Genomic DNA, 18,136 nt, shown 5'->3' on the forward strand with positions numbered 1-18,136 from the left:
CAGACAGCAAAAAAAAGTGGTCCACCGGCCTACAATGCCCAAACTTGGAGCACGCAGATATATGAGGGCTATCATGGAAATACCACACTGGCAAATATGTGGCCATTTTATAATTTTGGAAGCTAAATAGTGCTGTATAGGATTAGAGTATCAGACAGCAAAAAAAGTGGTCAACCGGCCTACAATGACCAACTTGTAGCACGCAGATATGAGGGCTGTCAAAGAAATACCACACTGGCAAAAATGTGGCCTGTTTTTTTTTTTGTAAATGGAAAATAGTGCTGTATAGAATTAGAGTATCAGACAGCAAAAAAAAGTGGTCCACCGGCCTACAATGCCCAAAGTTGGAGCACGCAGACATATGAGGCCTTTTTCTGTGAATTTAAAACACAAAAAAAAAGTGGCACAAGTCTAGCACACACAAATATGCTACGTATGCCTGACAAACTATGATTTTTCAAAGGGCCTCAGTCTGATAGAACCAACTGTATATTTTTGTTTTTTGGGGGTGAATTTTTGGAAAAAAAAATGCAACTAGGTATATAGTAAAGAAGCTACAGCAGCAGCAGGCAGTTATGGAGCTTTGGAAGGGATGCAGTGGGAGCAATGGACACACACACACTGCCTGCAGGCCTTGCACTGATGTGGATATGCTGTGCCCTGCCTACCTAGCGCTGCAATATCAGGACCCACAAATTAGCCCTAAAAAGGACTTTTGGTTTCTGAGGAGTTGTGGATGTAAGAGTTGCAGACCTACACTATCTCTAAAAACCACGATCCTGACCCTATCTCGGCACCAACTCTCTCTACTCTCGCTGAATCAGGAATAGAATGCGGCGAGCAGGGCGGCGCCAGGTCTCTTATATTCGGGATGATGCTGTGCAGCCAAGCCAATCACTGCACGACCACAACAAAGATGGCTACGGCGTTTCATGGCCTGGCAGACAAACCCTGCACCGTAATTGGGTCTCTAAAGTCCGCCAAAAATGCTGGGTGGAGACACCAGTTACCACCGAATAATCCTGGAAATGCTCGCTTCTCGCCGAGTACACCGAGCATAGCGATACTCGGGCGAGTAACGAGTAGTAGCGAGCACGTTTGCTCATCACTACATGCCATGTATTAATACAAACCATACTTCGATGTATGTTCTTAAAAAAAAAAAAAAAAGAGATAAATCTGGATTATCCATTGCAGCTATGCTGTAATGATCTATAGAGTGGAATGGTTTTGATGAACCTTCACAGGAAAGTATTTGATCAGCCATGAAACCAAGCATGAATGATAAGATGAACTTCCACGGTATGCTCAGAGATAAGGCTGGTATGGCACATATCACAGAACTCGTTCAGATGAAGCACGGTCTACAGAAAAATAGAGCACTTGAGCGGTGAATACCACATTCTCTGGGCAGCCAGCAGTTCAGAGCAGGTTAATATTTAATATGAAAAATAATCTTTCTGCTTAGACAGAACATTTTGAGAAAATCAGCTTAAAGCCGTAGTCTTTATGTATTCACACAAACCTGCCTAAATTGGAATCTCAAAAGGCTTAATGAAGGAGTCAGGGATTGTAAAAAAAAAGGGTCAAAAACAGTGCCACTCCTGACTGTGGGTTATGACTGGTCCCTATTGGATTGTTAACTAAAGATGATGGACAACCCACTAATGTGGAAGCAGCGAGTACAATATTTCAGTTACATTCCAAGTTGTTTTTTTGTAATTCATTGCTTTTCCATGGATCCAGGTGACTTATCAGAAAAAAAAATAACTGATACATTTCTCAGCTATAGTTTTTGAGATCCCACAAATATTCCCCGACCCTCCCTGATCCAGAAGGACAACAACTAATCCTGCATTCTTATTGAATTGTCTCCACAACCACCATGTACCGAGATCCAGAAAAACTCAGGTCCATGCATAAATCATTTTAATAATTTTATCTACTCCACCTGAAGAATCCATAATTAACACAGATAGCCGATGGCAACAAATTGAAAAAATTTTAAGTTTGCACAAAGATGTACGAGGGAATTTACCAATGCCTAAAGTTTTCTGCCGTCAAAAAGTCACAAAAGGTGAGCAAAATTTCAAAAAAGTAAGCAGGGTTTAGCAAACGGCGCCTGGCGAGACAAATTTACTAGAACATACACCAGAAAACTGTCATACATTGCAGCTGGAACCTATCCAAGAACCTGGCTGGTGTAGATTTCATTTTCTGCCACAAACAGCCCAAAAGATGCAGCAACTGCTGCTCAGCTGTAAACCCTATTCCATCTACAGTTGTGTAAGGGACTTTTCCTTTCTAGATACCAAGGTAGAGAGCAGAGAGGCTCAGACAGGGAAAGTCCCATACTCTAAGAAGAGGATGGATTCTTGCTGTGCAGCAGTGGAAAGCAGATTCTGAGGGAGCTCGAACTAGACAGCTAAAAAAGCACTGCAGCATGGTGTTTGGGAAAAAAAAGAAGGCAAAACAAGGTAATCAAGTATATTACAAAAAATCATAACTTTGCAAAGCTGATTGATAATTAAATTAAGGGCTCATGCAGACGGACGTATTTTTGGTCCAAATGCGTTCCAACAAAACATCTGATCACACTTGGACCAATGTTATTCTATGGAGTAGGAGAATAAATTACGTGCATTCTTCTGAGATGTTATGTGCAGGCTGAACCTGGACCAGGGTCCAGAGATAATAATCAAAAGGAAAACAGCAGCACTCAAGGAGTCTTGCTATGTTTGCAAAAAGGAAAACACTTGTCACGCCATTAACGGTGATAAAGGGGCAGGACGGCGTACTGGGACCCGCACTTGTGCCTGCCACTATAAAGGGGACCTGGCTTTCCCTCATCTCAGGGGTACCTATGATGGTTAGGAGGCCTGAGCGGCCAGCGTATCCCTGTCTCCTGTGCAGGCCCTGTCAGTGGCCCCCTCTCCCCCCAAGGGAGGTGGACTGCACCAGTGTATAAATACAACAATAAACAGGGTATACAGACAAGGTAGCTAAAAGTCTCAAACTCACCAAATGCTCACGCAACCACAGAGGAAACACAGAGAAGGTAAAGAAGGAAAAAACTTAGGAAGGAAAACAGGTTAAACATACAACCAAAACAGCAGACACCAATCTCTGTAAATAAACCTCCAATCTCCTAATACCACGTTCCTACACTCTCCAAGCCAGGCAGCTGAACTGATCACTGACAATAGCAGTAGTCAAGGCTGGGTCTATATAGAGGATGAGATTACAAAATCCACTTCAGCTGAGAGACCCAGCTCTCAGCAACTCAGCAAAAGTTAACTCCTGCACTGCTGGCACAAAGCAGCTAGGTCAGAACACAGGAGAAGAGCTTCTGTGCACTGTGTGTGAACGAGGCCCAGAGCGCTGCGGTTCTCTGGAACCTCTCTGTCGCGGTAGCCCTGTGACAACACTTGTGTTTATTTTGTATGCAATAGAAGTTCACCACAGGAAAAATTTGAGTAGCAAAGCAAGGTATCAAGATAGCGAGGTAACGTTTCGACCCTGTTCCGGGTCTTTGTCAAATCTCACTTGAGAAGTAGAGAGAATCACCATTAGGTTGGTATAGATAGAAAAATAGAAGCTCCAGCTGGGGCTTAACGTTAAGTATAGTATGGCGCCTAATGGTGATTCTCTCTACTTCTCAAGTGAGGTTTGGCAAAGACCCGGAACAGGGTCAAAACGTTACCTCGCTATCTTGATACCTTGCTTCGTCACTCAAATTTTTCCTGTGGTGAACTTCTATTGTATTCAAAATAAACACAAGTGTTTTCCTTTTTGCAAAAATAGCAAGACTCCTTGAGTGCTTGCTGTTTTCCTTTTGATTCTATGGAGTAGTGAACATGTCCTATTATTTCCTCTGTCCATGGAAAAAAATTGAGCATACTCGCTTTGAATCTGATTTTCTGATCGCAATAGACCATGCAAGTCAATGGGTCCATGGAAAAAAAAAAATCGGACTGCACTCGGATGACATCGGAGTACAGTACAATTTCCACAGACTGACAGAATGGAGAAGATGGAGACATTTTTTTCCTTCTACTCATCTGAAAAAAATTGGATCACACTATGATCATCTGAACATAATCGGGTCGATTATCTCAGATGAGAAAAAATACTGCTAAGTGACCCTAGCTTAAAAAAATATTGTTATAAAATTCTATATTCTAATTCTAGCAGACTATAAGTAGAAATACATCAGTCTTGAAAAAAATCCCCCATTAGTATCTCTAGAGGAATGCTACCAAGATTTTTTATGAGATAGGCACAAGTAGGACACTAGGGCATTTCATCTCTCGGCAAATGTCTAACACTGTATATGGGGTTACACAGTGGTTGTCACTGTATATGAGCAAGTCTATGGATGAAAGTGTATGTATGAACCATGTGGCTGTCACCCGTAGATTTGGGCTAAACAGCACCGTCTGCAATTTGTGGTATAATCGCAAACGTACCGCAACCAAGAGCCAACCTTCCAGGTTTTACTATAGGAAAATAAAGTTGACTTTTTTCCCATAGGTTAACAGTGGGAATGCACCAAGGTTTTTATTATAACTTGTGGGTGCACCATGTCATCATGAAGCTCTAGTTGGACAACCGAGTGGTGCAAGAGACTCATCTATTGCAAGTATATAGCGACCTTTGGTCATGCACCTCGTGTCATCGCCAAAGTCACCGTGTAGCCCTAGACTAAGACTGATACACTAAAATGTCATCCTATCAACTAAAAGTACCTTTGTAAAATTGCTGTAAAGCTCACAGATCCGCTTTCAAATCTATTGCAAGGGTAAAGACACATCGGCGTAAAATAAACTCCTGAATTAATAACCTCTCGACAAGTATGTGCCGAGACTTTTCGTAAGCTGGCACGCTGGTATCTGGGTGGAATGAGTGCTTGTCCCATTGTGAAGCCTGCTAGGTTTTTGATTGCCTACAACAGCCTTAATCTAAACAGCGACTGTAACCAATTTGGAGCGTAGAACATGGAGGTCATTCCAAGTCAGCAGGTACGGCACATAGCAAGAGCTGGAGACAAGCACTGCCAAGAGTGAGGTAATGGTCCCGGCTTTATGTCACAGTGCTGGCATTTATAAGTCAGCTATAAATAAATGGTGTCTAGTAAAAAAAAAATCAGGAAAGATAAAGAGTCATTGCTTTATATAGATTGTGATATATTTTATAGAATTCACTAATAAATCACTAATCACCAATAATATAGCAAAATTGTAATTTATAAATGACATAAGGCGAATTTACACTTCATATCTTAACCCATCGTTCATCCAATATTTGTGTAACATGAACGGATTGAGCGACTAAGCAATGAGTCCGAAGATCCTCTACCATCAGGCATGAAATTGTTTAGGAGAGTAAAAAAAATGTACATTCAACTTTTGAAAATTGTGTAATATAAATTGAGATTATACACTCACTCAACAATTCGACTGGCAAAAAGGAGGAGCTGAAATTCAAAATGGTTGGAGATGGTTTGAAATTCAATTTCATCGAATTTTTTTTTAAAAAATTGATTCGCAGTGAACAAAATTTGAGCCAATTTCAATACTAGGAAGACTGTATTTGCTCAAAAAATGTGGGGGAAAAGAGAGAGATTAGTCGAATGCCTAACTCATCGCTAGAGCCCCTGATGGTGTGGTTAGACTTGGTTCCAGATGAGCGCCAGGTGGTACGCCAGGACAGACCTTGTACACATGGCAGCTGACCCCCAAAGGTTTAGGAAGTTGGAACGACCAAGAATGGATCGCACAGTAGGTAAAGGCAGGCGCTGGGCAAATACTGGCAGACACAGCTGGTGTACAGGTGGACACAGCAGGTACTGGAAGGCACGGCTGGTGTACAGGTAAGCATGGCAGCTACTGATGGACACAGCTTCTATACAGGCAGACATGGGAGGTTCTGGAAGACACGGCTGGTATACATTCAGGTGCTGTCAGACACTGGGGATATACAGGCAGGCTCGGCAGGTGCTGGGGAACATGGCTGATATGCATGGATACAAGCACTGGGGACCTGACAACTAGCAATGGTGCAGACAAACTGAAAAAGCATGATGCTTAGGCACTGCCCAACAGATGGAGGTGCCTTAAATAATAACTGTCTCCCAGTCATTGGCTGGCAACACGTAAGAAAATATGTACTGTCTCTTTAAGAGATCGAGAGTGTACGCCACCCTAAGCACAGTGCTGGGGGATCTGCCAGACATTCACAGACCCCGGGAAGCCTGAGCAGCAGCAGGAAGCGTGAGCCACAGTGGTAAGTAAGTCGGAGTCCCTGCCAGAGGCGAAGAGGATGGGAATCGTGCAGGGACAAAGGCACTACCCAGAAGAGGGTGATAGAGAGGACCCTGTTGACCATAAGAGCTTACATTCTACAGGAGAGAAAGAGGACTCCACTGACCATAAGAGCTTACATTCTAAAGGAAACAGGACCCCACTAACCATGAGCTTACCCTCTACAGAAGAGAGAGGATCCCACAGCCATAAGAGTTTACATTCTACAGAAGAGAGAGGAATCCGATGACCAGAACAGCTTACATTCTGTAGGAAAGAGGACCCTGCTGACCATAAGATCTTACACTCTCTACAGTAAAGAGAGAGGACCCCTCTGGCCATAAGAGCTTACATTCTGCAGATGAGAGATTTACTGAGTGACTGGAGATAGAAAGACTCTGCACTGGGAAACGCTGATCTTTTATGGCCCAGGTACTGACCACCACTGTACAAGGTGTGATAATTCGCTAGATTTTGTAGCTGCAGGGCATTTTGGGAAGGACCATGTAACAATGCAAAAAAGACACTAGAATGCTCTCTGGCACTTCAGCGGTGTGAGATGTGGTGCTGGTTTGGGGGATTTTTTTGTGAATCGCGAATCTGAGTGGTTGAGTTCATGTGAAACCATGAATTTCAGTAAAGTCGACTCACACTTCTGCTCATCTCTACTAAATAGGAATTGCTTTCAGGAATTGGTTGATAGTGTACCAAGGCGATTGTTCAGTAGCTTTAGAAGGAGGACATACAGTGGCATGTAAAAGTTTGGGCTTCCCTGGTGAAAATTACTGCTATTCTGAATAGTTAAGCAAGTTGAAGATGAAATGATCTCTAAAAGGGATCAAATTAAACATGGCACATTTCCTTTGTATTTTAGGCAAAAAACATATAAATGTTGTCATTTTTTACATTTTAAAATTTACAAAAAGGAAAATGGTCAGATGGAAAAGTTTGGGCATCATTGGAGATTTGTGTGCTCAGATAACGTTGTAGCCTGTTAGGGTTATGACTTTACTATTATCATTAGGAAAGGCCAGGTGATGCAAATTTCCCCGCTTTATAAAAACCCTGCCTCCTGTAACCTTGGGCCAAAAAAACAGCATGGGTTCTTCTAAGCAGCTGCCTAGCACTCTAAAAATGAAAATGGTGGAGGCCCACAATGCAGGAGAAGGCTATAATAAGCTAGCAAAGCATTTTTATGTTGCCCTCTCCTCAGCTTGAAATGTAATTGAGAAATTGCAGTTAACAGGAACAGTGAAGGTCAAGATAAGGTCTGTAAGACCAAGTAACATTTCAGTGAGAGCTGCTCGTAGGATTGCTAGAGAGGTAAAAGACAATTTAGCAGATTCTGGAGTTGTGGTACATTGTTCTACTGTTCAGAGACACCTGCACAAATATGGTCTTCATGGAAGAGTCATCAGAAGAAAATCTCTCCTGTATCCTCACCATAAAATTCAGCATCAAAAGTATGCAAAAGAACATTTGAACACATCTGATGCATTTTGGAAACAAGTCCTGTGGACTGAAAAAATAGAACTCTTTGGCCACAATGATCAAATGTATGTGTGGAGAAAAAAGGGCACAGAATTTCAGTAAAAGAACATCTCTCCAACCATTAAGCATGGGGTGGATCAATCATGGCTCGGAGTTGTGTTGCAGCCAATGACAGAGGGAACATTTCAGGGGTAGATAGAAGAATGGATTCTATGAAATTTAAAAAAATTCTTCATACAAACATAACACCATCTCTTAAAAAAGCAGAAGCTGGTTTCTACAAATGGATAATGAACTTAAACGTACATCAAAATCCACGATAGACTACTTCAAAAGGCACAAACTAAATGTTTTACAATGGCCCTCACAGTCCCCTAATCTGAACATCATTGAAAATCTGTGGCTAGACCTCAAAATAGCAGAGGATGCAAGACGACCAGGGAATCTCACAGAACTGGAAGAATTTTCCCAGGAAGAATGGATGATGATCCCTCAAACAAGAATTTGTTGGCTGGCTACAAAAACATTTACAAGCTGTGATACTTGCAAAAGGGGGTGCTACTAGGTACTAACTATGCAGGATGCACAAACTATTGCATCAGCCCACTTTCTTTTTGTAATTTTTAAAATGTAAAAGATGAAAAAAATATTTGCCTAAAATACAAAGGAAATGTGTCATCTTTAACTGCAGCCCTTTAATTTGGCAAGTTCTAAAAGCGAATTTCCTAAGCTAATTTTCACTTTATTTTTTGGCTTTTAAGATTTCCTTATTCATCACAAAGTTATTGAATTCATGCATTCTGCACTGATAAATTGTTGTGTCAATCACATGTTCACTGTCTTATTCAAATGTAGAAATATTCAGTGTTGTTACATGGTTTCAAGGATGATTTTTGCATTTGCAGGACCAAACAATATAAGGGAATACTGGCAGTTCATTAATCAAAAATAGTAAAAAAAAAAAGGTTTTGTCTGAAATCGGTCCCTGCATATCCAGCCAAGGGGACCACATCTCTCAAAATCTACTGTCAATTTCCTGTTCTATGCATATATACACTCCTCAACATTGAGAGCCCACTAGCCATGACAAGGTGTACATTTCTTTGATGAATTTATGCACTAAGTAGGGTTAAGCGAATCGGGTCGGCCAGATTCAGAAGTCGCCGACTTTTGGCAAAGTCGGGTTTCATGAAACCCGACCCGACCCCTGTGTGGGGTCGGCGATCTTCTGATCTGGAATCGGAATTCCGATACCGAGTTCCGATATGTTTCAGATATCGGGAATCGGTATCGGAATTCATATTTAAGTGTAAAATAAAGAATAAAAATAAAAAAATATTGATATACTCACCCTCGGATGCGCCCTGGTTCTCACCGGCAGCCTTCCTTCCTAAAAATGAGCGCCTGAAGGGCCTTCGATGATGTCGCGGCTTGTGGTTGGTCGCGTGAGCGGTCACATGGGCGGTTACGCGACCAATCACAAGCCGCGACGTCATCTAAGGTCCTTCAGGAGCTAATTCTTAGGAAGGAAGCGTCCGAGGGCGCGTCCGAGGGTGAGTATATTCCTAATAGGTATATACTCACCCTCGGACGTGCCCTTGTTCTAACCCGCAGCCTTCCTTCCTAAGAATCAGCACCTGAAGGACCTTAGATGACGTCACGGCTTGTGATTGGTCGCGTGACGCCCATGTGACCGCTCACGCGACCAACCACAAGCCGCGACGTCATCGAAGGTCCTTCAGGCGCTCATTCTTAGGAAGGAAGGCTGCCGGCAAGAACCAGGGTGCGTCCGAGGGTAAGTATATCAATATTTTTTATTTTGATTCTTTATTTTACACTTAAATATGGATCCCAGGGCCTGAAGGAGAGTTTCCTGCAGTCATAGCACTGCAGTCATAGCACTTAGAATCATAGAATGTTAGAGTTGGAAGGGACCTCCAGGGTCATCGCGTCCAACCCCCTGCTCAAAGCAGGAGGCACTAAACCATCTCAGACAGATGTCTGTCCAGCCTCTATTTGAAGACTTCCATTGAAGGAGAACTCACCACCTCTCGTGGCAGCCTGTACCACTCATTGATGGCCATCAAAGTAAAAAAGTGTTTTCTAATATCTAATCTGTATCTTCTCCCTTTCAGATTGTTAGTGCTTAGATACATTTTTTGTTGTTTGTAAAGTCCCGGATACCCCCTTTGAGCACTGTACTTAGCAGTCCCATAAAAATTGAAGGAAGTGGAGACCATGCACGCACCGTTCTATTCACATCAGGGCTGTAGAGCCACGTACTCCGGATATCAGAGCAAAGTTCTTCAAATTGTTGAAGGTCCCAGTCGTCAGGCCCCCGACAATCTGCAATTTTTCCAAATTTAATTAATCGGGGATAATTTGATTTTGGGGGAAAAGCCCATTAATATAATAGACATAGTATTTATTGAGCAGTAATATAAAATGATAATATAGGCTGATATATTTGAGCTGAGGGTCACATTTCTTCACTGCGATAAAAATAAATAATATTGTTTGCAAATGAAAAGTAAAGAATATATTACAAGCACAAACAATCATTGTGCAAGCGCACAAAATGATAATGTGAGCCTGTTTATACGGGTTTAATAATTTCATCATACATACTGTACATTACTTCCAGGCATACTAATATATACTCTACTCAGTATACTGTATATGTCAGGCAGCCTAAGGGAAAAGCTGTTCTTCATATCCAACTTGGCGCAAAGTAAAATATCTGTAAATAGATCATTTGGCTGAATTTTGACTTGTCACATTGAAATGTGTTAGAAATTTAAACTCAGGAAAAGTAATTCCTGAATTGTTAACAACAAATTTTTGGCTTCAGGCTTTGAAAATGATTTTTTTTTTGCCTAGGGTTGTACATAGAGATGATCAGATCTTGGGAAATTCTAATTCATCAGCTTCACCTAAATTTTTGCAAAATTTTCAATTTGCATCAAATAGATTTGCAAAGAACGGAAACAACAGCTGAGCTTCCGATTTGTCTTGAAAATACGTGTGCAACACTCTGAGGTCTCCTAGGACTGAGTCCAACTTTTCTTTCAAGCTCTTTAAAGGGTTTGGTCACTTTCTCTTGTTGGTTCAGCTTTCCTCACAAGCTCATCAGCACTTCTGATGGAGGAGCAAGTGACATGAACAGTCCATCAGTCTCCTTCAATAGTAGAGCAGCTTTCCCATGTTAGGTTTTTATCAATTTCTAGAAGGCTGATGGACAGGTCTGGTCACATGCTCCTCCACCAGCAGCCATTATCTGGACAGAATCGCAGGTCAGTGTGTGAGGAAAGCTGTACTAAAAAGAGCAGGTGGTCAACCCCTTTAAAGAAAACAGTCATAGTAAAGTCAAAATAATCTCAACATAACTAGTTATGGGTAAACAGATGGTAACTGGTGGTACCTACCAGCCTGTTCCTCACACACTAATCGTCTACCCGGCTGTGCTGTCACGCACACTATATGCACAGTTTCTTCAGGATTTTTTTTGGCTTTCTCTCCTTATCTCTATGGCTAAGCTGTGAGCTGTAATGTCCACTCACTATCCTGATTCACCACAAAATAGCCGCTGCATTCCCCACTTTTGCTTTTATATAGGCTACGATATGATATGATAGCTGCAATGGAAAAGCCTTGCCAACTGCGCCAGAGGTCATGTAATACTTCTCTGGTTGATACAATCTTCTGCACTGTGTAAAAGAATGATATCCATTTAAGTTGATTTGCACAGAGTAAACTACAAATTGATTACCGGGTTCAACATTTTGTTAAAAATTGGACACACTTTTGATTACCTCATTTCTACTTGCAGCCTTTGGGACCACCAGTGATATGCTAAAATTTGTAGAGGAATCCAGCAGCAAGTCTTTAATTCCCCATCAGCGCCTCCGTAGGAAAACTGAAGAATTATAATTTCCAATTAAATCAGTGTTCCGCTAAAACGTGGTTCTTCTGGGTAAATGACCTTCTTTGTAGATATTCTGGTTAAATGATTAAAGGACCCTCTCTAGAAAACCTGTTTTATAGAACCTATTCGTAAAATAATAGAAAAGTCCTCTTTTTTGGATGCTCATCTTTTGGCAAATTTTGAGAGTAGTTCCAAAGAGCATGTCTTACTCTGGAAGACCTTTACTTCAACTGTGGAGTGGCTGTAGGGGATTTCAGCAGATACTGATAGATCCTTATGAAAAATACACTAAGAATATAATGTATTCACATTTTAAGAGGCACCCACTTCTTAATAAATTTGCCAAATAGCAAATCTAAGTCAGCTGTAGGGTGGTTTGAACTTGTGAAATGATTTATGCCAGTCTCAGGCATAAAGCATTGTAAATCCGGGCTACAGGAGGCCACATCCCCTCCTGCTAAGTCCCACCAGAATTTTATTTTAACATTACATAGGTACAAAAAAATTCACACATTTTCACGCAACAAAATTTGGTTGTTTTTCATGCCAGAATTCTGGCACAACTGATCACAACATACTTCTTTTTTTATATATAATTTGTATTCTTAAATTTTAGGTCAGATAATTCTAGAGTAAAATTTATTTTAAAATTGACCTAAACATCTGGTTTTAATGGGTGGAAAAAAATAGTGTGCCTGGAGGACACCACTCAAACAAATACAAACTTACATGTCACAGTGCATGTAAGGCAACAGTGCAAACTACTGAGCCACCATATTGCCTATCAGTAATGTCTATACAACCCTGTCACTATGACCTACTAGGGCAGGGGTGTCAAACTGCATTCCTCGAGGGCCGCAAACCATGCGTGATTTCAAGATTTCCTTAGCATTGCACAAGGTGCTGCAATCATTATGTGTGTAGGTGATTAAATTATCACCTGTGCAGTACAAGGAAATCCTGAAAACATGACCTGGTTGCAGCCCTCGAGGAATGCAGTTTGACACCCCTGTACTAGGGTGTACGGGGGTGATAAGGTTTGGGAACGCCATTTTGGAGCCACTACACAACTGCCATTCTGGTGGACTTAATACAATCATATATTACATGGTGGAGGTAAAGTCAGGGATGTCAGGTATGTGTCACTGAGATGCTTTTTATTTTGACTGGGTTTTGGGTCCAGGATTCAGGAGCGACCAAAAAAGCCTGGGTGGGAAAGGTTGTTCCCATACTCCAGTCTGGGTCTTATAGGCCTAATAACAGGCAGCAGGCTTAGATCAGCATAGTATGTGGAGCTGGCGAAAGACCGTTCATGGTGGATAAGTCTATGGTAGAGAATGAGAAGGGCCTGTAATACCAAGTTGGTGAGACCATTAGATTTATTTTGCCTTAACCAGGGAAAGGACTGTTTTGTTATTCATTTGTGCAGAAGAAAGGACTGTTTTGTTATTCATTTGTGCAGAAGAAAGGACTGTTTTGTTATTCATTTGTGCGGAGGCAGAGCTGTTTTAATTTTGGAGCTGTGAGGTTCATGAAGGACCATAAATGTTTTTCTGTTTTGATATAAAAATCCTGTGTCTGTGTGTATCCAAGCGGCTACCAGAGAGCGGAGACTCCTGCATTGGTCACGCAATGGGAGCCATGTAGAAGCACATAAAAGAGTGGCCTCAATGAACTTTTCTCCCAATTGTATTAATAAAGTAATTTTACCACGTCCATTTGCCGTGTTTTATCTTGAAAGCAGGGTTTTGTCTAGATTTTATTTCCAGAATAATAATAATAATAATAATTTTTATTTATATAACGCCAACATATTCCGCAGCGCTTTACAAATTATAGAGGGGACTTGTACAGATAATAGACATTACAGCATAACAGAAATCACAGTTCACAACAGATACCAGGAGGAATGAGGGCCCTGCTCGCAGAATGGCCCAACCGTGACTTCTTCATGCGTTTTGATGGCGCACCCTCTTTATAGGATGTGTAGAGGTGCGTAAACTTTAAGACAAGAATCAACAAAATTGGTCTTGAAATAAAGTGCTGTATCGTTATTGTGATTGTTAAAATGGTGTTTTGGCAAACCGCTGCTTTCTGTCATTTCTATTTCATCCACCACAGCAACAAGAGAAACATACAAAGTGCAAATGACACAATTGAAGCTTTTCAAGTTCACTGTTTGCCAGATTGAGAAAATAAGACACCACATCTTAAAATTCAGCAGAGCTACTGGGAGTGCAGGAAGGACGTTCCCAGGACAATAGGCCCATTTAGCTCATGAGAGTTTGCTTTCACCAGCAGCATTCCCCGGGAAACCATCGACTTATTTTCACAAGTAGATCCCATTTCCTTACCTTATAAACCTTGCCAGGTGTCCCCTTTGAGTTTGGCCATATCACAGGAGGAACAGGACAATCATTTCCTTTCAGTCCTTGCCTTTCCACTTAGACGCTTTCTGGTGTCTCTTCTGGAAGAAGAATATGAAGAACAAGAAGGGGCTGTAATAAAGACGGCAGTGCTGGATGTCTGAACCAGTAAGTCAGTTTCTACAAGACACTAACAATTGTCTTCCCTTAATCCTAAACTGGGGAAGCATACAACACTGTACTTTTCATCATTACCCTCAATGGCCAAGAAATATTGCATCCGTGTCAGGAGATATTTCAGATGGAATTGTGGAAGACATTCATGCCGCTCTCTTTCAATTATAGTCAAAGCCTTTTCTGTTTGCCGCACCCATCACCCATTCCCACCACCCATCACACCGGCTAGCTTACCTTGTTTCTGCACTGTAATATCATCATGTACCCTCTGCTACCAGAAAGGGAAGGAACAAAAACAAGTCTGTGCAGCATACAAAGGCAGTGCTTTCTATAGCAGCGCATGAACATATAATTACATGTGCATTACTAGGGTCACACAGAAAGTCCCATACTCTGCACAATCTTTTGGGTGGATGAAAAAATGGAATTAAAGAGGAACAATCATGTAATTATTATTTTTTCCCATAAGTCCATAATGCAAGTGAAAATAAGCAACTTTGTAATATATCTTAGTAGAGTGACCCACTTCTTTCTCCCCCTGGACTGATCTTTCAATCTCAATATTTTCAATTCGCACATAATTTTTGTCTTCAGTGAATACAGATTTTCACATTACTAAGGCGTCTGTGCGTGCAGCGTTTGATCCGCACAGATCCACATGCGTCGTGCGTACATATATTTAACATGCATTTTGGCATGTGTTTGCGTATGCAGATGATATGCTGTGCACATATACACAAATGCGAACTTAGCCTAAGGTAACAGTTGCTGCTCATAAAGTTCTATGGAGAGGGAGAGTAGGATGGAGGAGGTAGAGACAGACACTGATATTCTGCTTCAAGTTCTCCTGATATGACAGTTATTCTTTAAAGTAAATTGTCATTTCAGGGGAACGTGCAGTAGAATGTCTGTGTCTGCATCTAGCTCCTCCAGTTGTTGTTTCAGGAGAACTTGCAGCAGAATGTCTGTGTCTGCATCTAGCTCCTCCATCTGTTGTTTCAGGAGAACTTGCAGCAGAATGTATGTCTTCCCTAGCTCATACATCTGTTTCAGGAGAACTTGCAGCAGAATGTCTGTGTCTGCATCTAGCTTCTCCATCTGTTGTTTCAGGAGAACTTGCAGCAGAATGTATGTCTGCTTGTAGCTCCTCTACTAGTCATTACAGGAGAACTTGCAGCAGAATGTATGTGTCTGCTTGTAGCTCCTCTACTAGTCATTACAGGAGAACTTGCAGCAGAATGTCTGTGTCTGCTTGTAGCGCCTCTACTTGTCATTACCGGAGAACTTGCAGCAGAATGTATGTCTTCCCTAGCTCATACATCTGTTTCAGGAGAACTTGCAGCAGAATGTCTGTGTCTGCATCTAGCTTCTCCATCTGTTGTTTCAGGAGAACTTGCAGCAGAATGTATGTGTCTGCTTGTAGCTCCTCTACTAGTCATTACAGGAGAACTTGCAGCAGAATGTCTGTGTCTGTCTCTATCTCCTCCAGCTGTCATTTCAAGAGACCTTAAAGAAGAATGTCTGTGTCTGCTTCTAGCTAATCTATCTGTTATTTCAGGATAACTTGCAGCAGAATGTCTGTGTCTGCCTCTAGATCCTCTATAATAACAATCTTTATTTTTATATAGCGCTAACATATTCCGCAGCGCTTTACAGTTTTGCACACATTATCATCACTGTCCCCATTGGGGCTCACTATCTAGAATCCATATAAGTATGTCTTTGGAATGAGGGAGGAAACCGGAGATCCCGGAGGAAACCCACGCAAACACGGGGAGAACATACAAACTCCTTGCAGATGTTCTCCTTGGTGGGATTTGAACCCAGGACTCCAGTGCTGCAAGGCTGTAGTGCTAACCACTGAGCCACCGTGCTGCCCTAACCTCCTTTCTCCATAGAACCTTATGACAAACAACTGCCATCTCCTATCTCAGTGAAAATCTATATTCACTGCAGAATGATTGCAGGTGACCCAAGAAGCAGCAAGACAATGTAATGAAATAGTGAATCCAGCATTGGGGTGAGATAGCACACTAGAAAGCAGAAGCATTTTTATGTCTTCATGCCTTTCTCTGTCTCCTTCTCCATTGACTTCTATTGGTTGCATTTAATCTGATCTCTCTCCTAGTCTATCTCCAAATGGATTTTTGCTTTTTTTTTTTTTTAGAGTCCATGATCCGTTTAGGAGGCATATTGTGATAGGATCTTTAAGATTGGAATACCACTTTAAATATAGGAAACATAATTTTTAAAACTAGGACATGAAGATGAGAAGTACTTACCAATAATAATTTGGCAAATTTGGAGAGTGGCTCTAAAGATTATTACTGTGGAAGATCTTTAATTCCACTGTGGAGTGGCAGTAGGGGCTGTCAGAAGACATTGATAGATCCTTATGAAAAATACACTAAGAATATAATGTATTCAATTTTTAAGAGGCACCCACTTCTTAATAAATTTGCCAAATCTTTGCCTATTCATGTGCCAAAAAAGCAAATCTAAGTCAGCTATGGGGTGGATTAAACTTGTGCAATAATTTAAGCCAGTTTCAGGCAAAAAAAGAATAGATTGTTATAGAGAGAATCATCAACGTTTCAACCAATATGGTCTTTCTTCTGAAAGTCTGTAGTAGGAAGGATCATTGGTGGGCTCCAGTGAAATGCGGAACTAGTCGCACTCAGCGTCATTCGAGTCTTACTCCTACGTTAGCGCCGAAGTCACACACATTTAGATATGCGATCCAGTTGTATCATATGCCATAATATTTTATATTTACCTGGTAAGGTCATAGAAGAAGTATCACATCTTCCTATAGCATGTGGAGCTTTTGGACCAGAGAACAAAATTCCTTATCATTGGCCTTCAATCCTATTTGAGCAAATGGGATATTATGACTTTGTATATGAAGAAGTTGAGGATTATTTTTCCTTTTCCAATAAATCCGAGGTCTTAGACCTTTTCTAGAATTTCTCTACTAGGTGTCTTCAGGTTGAGATTACGAATTATACAGAAGGTGATGCTGAAAAGCCTATAAAAAAACACATCCATTAACTACTACCATTAAATATTGATATGAAAATCTTTAGTAGAACCAGTGAGTTATAAAAGACAATTCAGCTACTGAACGTAAGTCTTATGTTCATTCTTGGGTCAAACTTCTGCCAGTTATCTTATATGTTGAGTTTTGACACTTGATCGCTTTGTTTTCAAGGGAAATAAGCCACCATCAAAGATGGCTGGCAGCAGCTTAGGCTACTTTCACACTAATGTTTTCTGCAATCCGTCACAAAGCGTCGTTTTGCAGAAAAAACGCATCCTGCAAAAGTGCTTGCAGGATGCGTTTTTCCCCATAGACTTGTATTGACGACGCATTTTCGATGGATTGCCACTAGTGTTGAGCGATACCGTCCGATACTTGAAAGTATCGGTATCGGATAGTATCGGCCGATACCCGAAAAATATCGGATATCGCCGATACCGATATCCGATACCAATACAAGTCAATGGGACATCAAGTATCGGAATGTATCCTCATGGATCCCAGGGTCTGAAGGAGAGGAAACTCTCCTTCAGGCCCTGGGATCCATATTAAAGTGTAAAATAAAGAATTAAAATAAAAAATATTGTTATATTCACCTCTCCGGCGGCCCCTGGACATCAGCGGGAGGATCCGGCGTCCGGCACGGCTTCTTTCTTCAAAATGCGCGCCTTCAGGACCTGTGGAATGACGTCCCGGCTTCTGATTGGTCGCGTGCCGCCCATGTGACCGCCACGCGACCAATCAGAAGCCGCGACGTCATTCCTCAGGTCCTAGAAGGCGCTCATTCTAGGACTTTAGCTGAGGAATGACGTCGCGGCTTCTGATTGGTCGCGTG

General features: G+C 41.5%; 1 protein-coding gene across 6 annotated transcripts in view; it reads right to left on the minus strand.

The window, feature by feature from the left end:
* The window catches only part of NEBL (nebulette), a 227,040-nt gene that overhangs the window by 98,397 nt on the left and 110,507 nt on the right, over positions 1-18,136 (minus strand). For 2 of the 6 annotated variants that reach the window (XM_069729535.1, XM_069729534.1), the window contains exons 1-3: positions 17,038-17,541; positions 14,073-14,185; positions 10,042-10,139 (exon numbers count right to left, since the gene is read on the minus strand). The exons of 2 other annotated variants lie outside the window; for them this stretch is intronic. The gene's annotated coding sequence lies outside the window, so the exon portion shown is untranslated. Of the gene's footprint in view, positions 1-10,041; positions 10,140-14,072; positions 14,186-17,037; positions 17,549-18,136 lie in introns of those variants that run through there. 2 more of the 6 variants (XM_069729538.1, XM_069729536.1) reach the window with 2 other exon arrangements.

The sequence above is a fragment of the Ranitomeya imitator genome, chromosome 6 (assembly GCF_032444005.1).
Source record: "Ranitomeya imitator isolate aRanImi1 chromosome 6, aRanImi1.pri, whole genome shotgun sequence".
Taxonomy (NCBI): domain Eukaryota; kingdom Metazoa; phylum Chordata; class Amphibia; order Anura; family Dendrobatidae; genus Ranitomeya; species Ranitomeya imitator.